Below are 10,650 nucleotides of genomic sequence, written 5' to 3' on the forward strand. Positions count from 1 at the left end.
GTTATACTACTCCTTGCTCATCAAGCTTCTTGTTCTGGGAGAGATCACACCAAGCAAACACGATTCAGTTGAGCACAGACACGTAAAGATTCATGATCAAGAACAGAGCGCCCATAGCGCAAAAAGCGAGAGCGAGCCAAGTATTCAAACCATGTATATATGCCCGATACTTAATAGATACTTGGTACCATGATAGACTACAAGTAATGAGGTCACTTGATAATAGCATACTATGTAAGTAAGTTGCTTTTGTCAAGCAAGGCACATAGGTAGAGATGCATCATATAGACACCTTTGAATTTACTATATATGATTGGTAGTGTTATGACAAATATGTAGTAGTACCAATACAACTGAGGGGATACATCAATATTAGGAAGTGCTTGTTTTCATTTAGAATACACAGCCACCAAAGGATGTGTGGCACATAGATGATTACGATAGTCTAAGGTCAATACATGTCTTGTTCTTGGGAGCAAGAACAAAAGGGTTGGGATATCACTAAACTAAATCTAGACTATGGTGCACATGAAACAAAAAGTGATATGCTTCAGTGGCCACATAGGCATGGCAGAAACAACCTTACTTTCTTTCTAGGCGATGTTCTACTTACTATAAACAAAAAGGTTGGAAACATAAATTGATTACACAGGCCAGCAGTGAGATGGCGCTGGTGGGAATCCTCCTTAACCACAACTGCAATGGCCACAAAGTGGGGGCTTCATGAGGGCAAATGTTCACTTTAAAACCTGGTATTTAAACTCTACTGCAGAGTGCTTTGCATCTTTGTCAGCACCATTTGAGGTGGTAGATCTGTAAGAGAATCAACAATATGAGAAGAAATGCTATCAATTGCTAGATTAATATATATGTCTTAATTTGTTCATGATCTAACATAATAAGCAAAAAAAAACTTAGGTAACCACCTGGTACACAAAACAAAGGACATTTAAATCCTGAAACCTGAAGATATTTGATATACACGGTGTTCTACCACATTGACCTGGAAGAAAAATAATAGTACAAAAGTAGAAGTTATATTCTAATGCAATACATATGTATATATCCTGGAAATATAAAGGAAAAAAACATGACTGAGCAATATACATCATGCATGTTTAGATATTCATGCTTAGAGGGAGTGCAATGCATACTATGGAACCACACAGCCTAAATCCATCTTCGTCTAGAAGACTGCATGTTAACCATACATCAAGAAATTAATGGAAAACAGGGTTTCCCCGGATGACAAAAAATTGTGCGACAGGCGGCACAAAGTTTTTATGTCTAAGCCAAAATATATTAAAAAAACATTAGAGACAATGTCCATTAAGAACTAAGCATCTATATGGACTAGGGTGAGAGAAGGACCCATCAACATTTCATTGCCCACGGTTATCTCTAAATGACATGCATTCATTCTTCATCCTAGAAGCATCGATGCTGCACCAAGTCATCAAACGGCAATGATAAATCAAATACATATTTATAAAAAGGACTGTTTAGATATGTTGATCCTGCAAAATAATTAAATGGGTGGTCATTATTAAGGAATGCTTCCAGGGCCTGCTAAGGAATGTAAAGGTATATTACATAGGAGTGTAAATGCTAAAAAAGATTCTTTCTTTGGGTAAAACAGATGACTGCAAATGGTATGCTTTTGCCTTCAGTCTGCTTGCATTTTCACCACCTGTGTGGTAGCATTTTGTATTAGCTATAGACAAAAAATGACTGTTTGGTTAGGCTCATGGTTGCCAATAACAATTACTACCTTGTTAGTGTGGCTATCGACCTGCGATGGACCGGACGGGACTTCAACTCTTTCTGTTTGTTTATCCAGGAACTTCAGGTATTGCATTTGCGACGGTCAGGTATTAATAACCACATAAGAATGACACGCATATATAATATCTTGGTTGCATAATACATTTTAAAGGTTAGGTACCTATCAGCATTCTAGTGGTTGGTGCTGATTTTGATTCTTTATCAGGTGATTCAAGAGATCCTAAAGAATCAATACCAAACAGTTTGAAACCAACAAACCATATCAGATGAGTACAAACGAACAAACAGAAGGTACCCCTAGTGGCAGTGTCTTAGCATGCCATTGATTGGTGAAGGTGGCACTGGAGTCCGAACAATTCCATCTCTATGCATAATTGCAATACAAAAATTGAACTGCAAAAAGAAGTCTTATATTTTCGTACAGAGGTAGTACTAACTAACCAAATTCCGTGACCACGTCTATTTTCGGCAAGGGCTAACTTACCAAGAGTACAGTAAACCACTAACCACAACTATTAATGAGAATTCAATTCATGTGTGCTATTTTCTAGACTATGCGCCAAATTAGCAGATTTTAGTACGAGGAGGCATTGGTACTCATTATACAAATTGATCCACTTAGATGCTCCACTGTAGAGGCAAGAGCATTAAGCACCAATTTTTCAGCGAACCTAGCACCTATCTAAGAAACAGATTATTACTTCTATATCCTGTAAAGAAAACAGACTTGTGTTTTCTCACCACACAAAAAACATATCAGTTTTCTCGTTAAAGGTGGTATTGCAATTTAGTTAACAGAAGACAGCATGATAAATTCATAACTAACAGTAGAAGGGGTAAACAATCTTGAGAGCTAAGGAACCATGTAACATCCAGACCAAGATATTCAGATATAGTTCCAGATCAAACTTCAATTAGGACATTACCGAGGAAAAGACACCATTATTGTAGAAAACGCCTTGGCTCAAATTATATGACCTATATCTGTTTAGGGCATCCACACATGCCCAACATCCAAGTGAAAGCAGTGGGGAGTAATAACAATTGCAGCCTGTACGTATCAATCTGTAGCTTCTGCATGGTCGTTCATGCTCCATGTGGCAAAAGAAGGGACATTGGCTGATTTTCCTCTACTTTGGCAAGGTATATTGAAAACCTGAAAGTGGAAATGATTAACACTGGAACACTCTTTTTCCACCAGCAAAAATGGCTAGGATAATGTTCTGTATGGAAGTCTGAAGATAAAGCAATGAACCAATCACAAATCGCTAGGTGTGGCAAATTATAAAGCTATCTCGCCTTTGCTAATTCAAGGCACTTTAATATAGCTAACTTGTATGAAAATATTTGAGTTTACACATAGTTTGATCCTTAGCAACTGAATACTCCCTTCGTCTCATAATATAAGATCATTTTTCAAGCTATGTAGCTTGAAAAATGATCTTATATTGTGGAACGGAAGGAGTAGCAGATAAGGCAGCAGAAGTGTTACTCAAACAGAGCTCCGTTGGCATGTAGTTAAAATGCAATCACAAAACGTGTGCCACTATGTAGCTTGAAAAATGATCTTATATTGTGGAACGGAGAGAGTAGCAGATAAGGCAGCAGAAGTGTTACTCAAACAGAGCTCCGTTGGCATGTAGTTAAAATGCAATCACAAAACATGTGCCACTAATACTCAGTGGAAGACTGTAAAATAGCATAAAGTTGGAACTCGATGACCATGTACCTTGGCTATTTTTTTCTTCCCAAGTGAAATCTTCTCGGCAAGCTTGGGTAAGGGCAGATCAAGCTCGGGCTCCTCTGTAGACCAAAAGTACAGCACAAGCAATTTGTTAAGCAAAATCACAAGCTCACACAAGTCAACCAAGTCATGCCTCTTTGCCAAAATAGTAACATGATACACAGGAGCTTCCTTTTCCTCAGAAATGAATGTAAACAAACATATCATCATATTGCAATAAACAAATCATAGAATCAGGCACAATGGAATAACAGTACATAAGAGGCGAAGATAACCTACTTCAGAACAACATCTCATGCATAAGAATGGATACAGATCTTGTGTTTTGTTCCCCTCAAGGATCTTATATAAGTCAAACCATCAAGTTTAGTAAGTAATACAAAGTGGGTAACATTGAGTAAACAAAAATCCTGGGAGGAGGCTCACAGAAGCATGGCGGTTCTATTACATGCACGTGAGATCAACATCGCCACCAAGAGCAACGTTGAGCACCAGCAGCAGCATCAGAGCGTGGGACCGCACAGGAAGGAGATAGTGTCGAGGAAGTCCAGCTGATATCATAAAAACTCACAATAGTGCGTCTATATATGATTCTCGGTTCGGCACTAAAAAATATCAACAACAGGCATTATCCTACAAAATTCATGGCCTGCATCTCAGCCATTACAATTTTCATTTTTTTAAATATCGACATGAGTGTGTACGCTGGGGCGGAGCATCACATCTCAACATCACCATTATTAAGGCGCTCTCCAAGTTTGTGCCCAAAGCTTTCTATCCCCAGGTCCACATCTAAGCAAGATCATGAAATAAAAATATATCGTGACCATTACCTACACAGCCTTTGTATATGTTATCCCGATTAACATGTACGGAAACAATAGAAAATACCAGGGGATAATTAAGTAACACCAAGTAAACTGCTAGCAGATCACAAACAATGCAATCTGACAACCAAAGCACAGGGTTGCCAATAGAAAGGCGCACTTACAGAGAGTTCGTCAACCAGATAGCAAGCAGAAAATATAACATAAAACTGAGGCGTAATTCCCCTTTGTATTCTGATGTACATGCTTTTTTAGGGCAAACCATTTATCTTCAAAATTTTGTACCTTCTCAGCTGTTTGATTTGGTTACCGCAGTTCGTTATTTTCCCTCTGGTGAGTTCTGCACCATCCTTACATGATTCATCAGCAGCCACCTAGAAATGATCTGCAGAAAAACAAAATGAAAGTGAAATAAAATGGAATCACATGTTGGCAGTAGTTAAATAAAATGGAATCAAATATATTCCACTCCAGTGGTATTGTCTGTAACCCATGCAACATCAAGTGAGCACTACTAGGGAAAACCCTAGTAGTAGCGCGGGTTTTGAGGCTAGCAGCATCGCGGGTGGCCGCGCTACTAATAAGGCGCTACAGCTAACTTATAGTAGTAGCGCGGTCCCTACGCACGCTATTACTGTTGACGATATCAGCAGCGCTTCTTATGAACGCGTTACTATTACTTAGCTGTAGCGATTTCGCAGTGCCTCGCTACTACTATATCTTTCATCATTTTCCCCCGTACCCCTTTCCCTTTCAGTTTACCTTTCAGATACTAGATACTAGGTACTGCTAGTAGATATCAAATTCATAAACTATTATTGGGTAGTACTCTCTTCATTCCAAATTACTCGTCGTGGTGGATGTACTAGATAACAATTTCATGCATAGTCAACATGCATCCTCAAGCAGTACAAGGTCATATCAACGGCGATCATCATATGTAGTTCTAGATGATATCGATGATGATCATCATATGTAGTTCTAGATGATATAGCCACACACACATATGTAGTTCTAGATGATATAGCCACACACACATATGTAGTTCTAGATGATATCGAAGACAATCATCATCCTCAAGCCTGGGCGGTTGGTGTTCCTGATAGTAATTAGGATGGCCTGTCCAACATGAAGATTCTTGCCATCAAGGAATTTCTTCCACCCAACCGAGTTTAAGTGTGTGCGACCGTATGTGTCCACACGGTAAGTACAGGTTGTGACGGAGCCCCTTGCAGTAAGGCGTAGTCCAGCTGAGCCTTCTTCATCAGGCTCGATACCATAACTCACAAATATGCTCTTTGCCAATTTCTGAATAAGAAAAACATATCAATTAATAAATAGCCTCGCAAATAAGTACATATGGATTATCTACACTATTAATAGTTTCCTTAGATTCTACACTAATAAGCATGTGATCGAACTCTACACTAAAACATATCATCGACTAGATTCCACACAACATACCATATCATTAGACTGTACACTAAGTATTTCATCAGATAATTTGCATTTGTAAGTATAACATACCATATGATGTCGATCAACCATGGTATTTGTCAGGCGGGTCATGAATGGCACCCCGACAAAGTCAGCACGTGGCGGAATTATGTCCCACAGGTTGGACACCTCCTCCTCGCTCAGCTTTGTTCTTTGAGCTACGGTGGCTTCATGAAGTGGGTCCTTATCATCTTCATCGAGTGGGTCCTCATTATCTTCATCATCTTCATCATCTCTGTCATCTTCATCATTTTCCACCAGGTTGAGATAAATGACAGCCAACTTGTGTCTTTCTGCTCTGAAGGAGAAGCTGATCAACTCACCACCAGTAAGACACATGCGAGCGACGAAACGGGCCCATCCATCTCCTCCAATCTGCGACATATTACGTCCTTTGTCGACCTCCATAGCGTACGGCCCCCAGAAGCCTCAAATGTCACAGGGTCTCCTGTCAGCTTGTTGAATTTCAACCTCACATTGCATGGGACGATCTGTGTAAAATAAGCAAAATGACACAATGCAGTAATGCCAACACTAAAAGTAAAATAGTTATTACATTTCATCTAATTTCTTACCGCCGCATGACGAAAACTCGGCTGGAAGGAGATGCCGAACAGCTTGCTAGTTGCAAGGCTGCTGGCGCACCTTGACTTGCACAGTCGACATAGTGGTGGTGGTGGTGGCGCCATTTTTCCTAAAGCAATATGAGCAAAGGATTAACGATCCACTTCACAGGAAAGAAAAACAGTAGCATGTGATATTTTTGGTTCATACTAAATCAACTAAATGGTGCATACTAAATCAACTAAATGAACTAGCCTACTAAATCAACTAAATCAAAATATTCTAAATCAACTAAATGAACTAGCCTACTAAATCAACTAAATCAAAATGTTCTAAATCAACTAAATGAACTAGCCTACTAAATCAACTAAATCAAAATGTTCTAAATCAATTAAATGAACTAGCCTACTAAATCAACTAAATCAAAATGTTCTAAATCAACTAAATGAACTAGCCTACTAAATCAACTAAATCATATCAACTAAATCAAAATGTTGCATATGAACTAGCCAACTAAATCAAAATGTAGCAGGCAGGAGGGAGAAGGAGGGGCGACTCGAGGAGGGAGAAGAGAGTAGGACGGAGGAGGAAGGCGGTGCGAGGAGGGGCCGGCCGGCGACCAGTGGAGGGAGGACGGAGGAGGAAGGCGGAGCGAGGAGGGGACGGCCAGCGGGGAGTGGAGGGAGGACGGAGGAGGAGGCCGGTACCGAGTCCAGCAAGGAGGAGGAGGTGACGGCAGTGCAGAGGGAGGAAGGGCGACGGGGGAGGACCGGCGTGGGGGATTGAGAGGGGATCCAGTGAGTGTGTGACTGTGACTGGATTGGATAGAGGAGATGGGGGTGGGAGATGGAATGGCTTAGCAGTAGCGCGCTATAGAGAAAGACGCTACTGCTAAAGTACCTAGCAGCAGCGCCTTTCACAAAAAAGCACTACTGCTATGTGTCAGCATGTAAAAATAGACTTAGTTCAATGTATCAAAAATACATTGATCATCAATGATCTTTTTGTGTATAATCTGATTTGTCAATATGAGTCCTCACCGGTTTAGAAACCGGTGAAGACTCATATTGCAGCCACAAATTTTACACATAGAGTTCAATGAAGACCAAGTGCTTGTCAAAGTTTGAGAAGTAACATATTTAAGGTGGTAGAAACTCTCTTCATGGAGCGAGGTGGGACTAAATTTTTGTAGTAAACTTAGCAGTAGCACTTATTGGCGAAATGCGCTGCTACTATGCTACATAGCAGTAGCGCTCGTCTTTATAACGCCTTGCTGCTATAACTAGCATCGCGGCGGCCTCCTGGGGATTATAGCAGTAGCGCGTCTTTGAGCAGGCGCGCTACTGCTATATTTATTTCAGCAGCGAGTTATGCTTGAGCTCGCTACTGCTAATTAGCAGCAGCGCCTTATTTTAAAGCGCGCCGCTGATAAGATTCAGTGTATAGGCTTTTCCCTAGTAGTGGAGGCATGAGCAACAAAGAGATCAGATACCAACATCATGTATTAACTACAAATCATGAAATCAATACCAGAGGACCAAAAAAATTCACAACCTAGGGAAATAATGTTCTTCGCGACCTTACCATAGTTTATTCCTCTTATTTCTTTCACGGACTTGTGCACCAAAATTTAGATAAATAAAAGAAAGCTTGATGAGAGGGAGTAGTGGGCATGTATATATGAAACGAGCACAATAAGCAAATCAACTTCCAATAAGTATGCAAAGATGCAATGGCCAGGAGCTAATTTCATTAATATTGTAATCTACTTCTGTAAAGAAAGAACCTCATCAACATTGTATTTTGACTGCTGCAGTCGTTCACTCCAGAAATTAAGGTCTCAGTGTGCCAGATCATTTGCTTCTACAGAACCAAAAATCTTTCACAGAGGCTTTTAGATCTTCCATATCTGCATTGAGAAAAGCAACAACTAAGACATATGTATATTTTAGCATAGTTCCTAGCCTTCATCATAAAGAATATGAGAACAATAATTGATGAAGGAGATATAATGCTGATGGATAGGCCAAACACATTTCACATACATCTGTATGTAGATTGAAAGGTTTGGGTATCGTCAGTCTCGGCATATCTCTCTTGTCATTGTAGGAAGAAGATTCAGAGTACAGAGAAAGCTGCAAAAATGGGACAACAGATTTGAAAAGGTGAAAAGGTTGCTGACAACACTATTTGCTTTACTTCAGCACACACCTTGTCGAGAAGATCCGCAACTGCAGGAGGTCCCAAGAGGTCGTCAGTACGAAAATGGAACTCCTTGGGCTCTGTTGCCTGGACCTTCGGATGGGCAAAAACACCAATACCGCCCTTCCTCTCAAGAATCTGCATGGAATCATGTTCAGACTAATTTTCCGAAGCATTATATAGTTGAATGTATATAAGCTTGAAATGTACAAGACCTTTTTGTTCAGTGGCTTGGCCTTGAACTTGGGGGCTTTCTTCAATTCTTCTAGTTCCAGTTCCTAGTACTTTTCACCCTGTTAAAGCTGATGATGTTAGAGTCGAATATACAAGGTTGCAGCACAGTAAAAGTGATTATTGTTTTCTCAATAAATGTACCTTGATGGCCTTACGTGCAGTGCTGTCTCAAGTTGTGGGGGTTTCACTTCAGTCAGTTTAAGTGGCTTACTACCCTGACCCTATAAGATGTATTTAACATTCAGCAACTGCCACAATGAACATCATAACATGGCAAAACAAGGTGCTAGTATACTTACCCGCATAGTTCCTACAGAAGAAGCTTCTGAACATGTGTCATCATGTCGAGACGCTCTTTCCATTGTTTTAAGGTGAAACTCCTGTAGTCAATGCAAAGGCATGACTTAATTAGTGGACGGTCACTCGGTGAATTTGTTATGACAGTCAAATATGTACATTGAAATCGGGAAGCTGTGGAGCTATCCTTGGAAGAGGAGGGAAAGACGGAGCTTCAGCTATCTAAAAGCAGAAGCAAGAAATTAGTTAGGCTTCATGCTATCTAAAAGCAGAAGCAAGAAATTAGTTAGGCTTCATGCCCTGAAGCGTGCAATTCATTTAGTTAAACAGAAACACAAGAAACTTTCCCACCTTTTTGTTAAATGGCCATGCTCTGAACTTTGGGATCTTGGCCAGCATTTCCTCCTCTAGTTCTGAAGAGCTTTTCATTCTGACTGCTCGGACCATGTGAGTAGTCTGAAACTCAGGTTCCTTTGGCCTTGTTAGCATAAGTCTGGGCCTTCTCTGTGAGGCAGTTGTTGCATCCTCCTGCATGGTGGGTCCAAATTACTAATATTTTTTCATGTACAAGTATTAAGATGTAATAAATGCGGCAATTCATCAAACACTGGATTGCTAGTGGAGATATCCATATCATGGCACCAGGAAAAATAAATTAAACAACAGCAATTCACAATGAGCATACAAACTGCAATATGGATGTAAAGCTCCTAATCAACTACTAATACCGTTATCATCATCAAATATTCACAGATGGACGATAAAGGTAATGATTCTTTTTTATCAAACTCCGAACTGCTATCAGCCCCAAGAATAACAAAAATTAAGCAACGTACACCGACACGATATGTGGAAAGTACCGTTTTCACCATCAAATATTCACAGATTAATGATAAGGGTATGTTTTTTTTATCAAACTCCGAACTGCTATCATGCGCCAAAAATAACAAAAAGTAAGCAACATACACCCACATGATATGTGGAAAGGAGTAGTTAAACTTACATTAGACATTGATCTGCTGTAGTGGCTGCCCAAATCTCTAGTCCCTGACTCAAACTTCTCGACCATTTCAGCTGCCAAAATATATGGGCAACAATTACAGTCACACACTCACTGTCACACACTCACTGTCACTTCCCGAAAAAGGGCAACAATTACAGTAAGTACAAGTTCACAAAATAATAAAATCACATTACACCTGCAGTTTCATATCTCTCCCCACTACACAACAAAATGAACTTTACTATTTGCATATGTATACAACAAGAGGTGCTTTGCCAGATTCTGAAGCACACATCCATCGATCTAACCATCCATCCACAGATCCATCAATTCCTAAATCTATACATGAAACAAAAAAAGAACAGGGAGGGGGGCCGGTGCTGACCGTGGGTGGGGCGGAGGGGCCGATGGCCGCCTCTGATGGCCACCAGAGGCGGCGGCAGCGTAGGCGAAGACGGGCGAAGGTGCTGCCAACAGCGACCGCGGCCGTAGGTGGT

At 40.4% G+C, this 10,650-nt stretch overlaps 1 long non-coding RNA gene across 1 annotated transcript; it reads right to left on the reverse strand.

Annotated features, from left to right (window-relative positions):
• Nucleotides 1-8,242: 8,242 nt before the first annotated feature.
• On the reverse strand, nucleotides 8,243-8,914 carry LOC119289870. The gene is made up of 4 exons (XR_005141633.1): nucleotides 8,835-8,914; nucleotides 8,629-8,757; nucleotides 8,463-8,552; nucleotides 8,243-8,326 (listed from the first exon to the last, which is right to left on the reverse strand). It is a non-coding gene; the product is annotated as an uncharacterized LOC119289870 (long non-coding RNA).
• Nucleotides 8,915-10,650: the final 1,736 nt, after the last annotated feature.

This window comes from Triticum dicoccoides, chromosome 4A (genome assembly GCF_002162155.2).
Source record: "Triticum dicoccoides isolate Atlit2015 ecotype Zavitan chromosome 4A, WEW_v2.0, whole genome shotgun sequence".
In the NCBI taxonomy this organism is placed as follows: Eukaryota; Viridiplantae; Streptophyta; class Magnoliopsida; order Poales; family Poaceae; genus Triticum; species Triticum dicoccoides.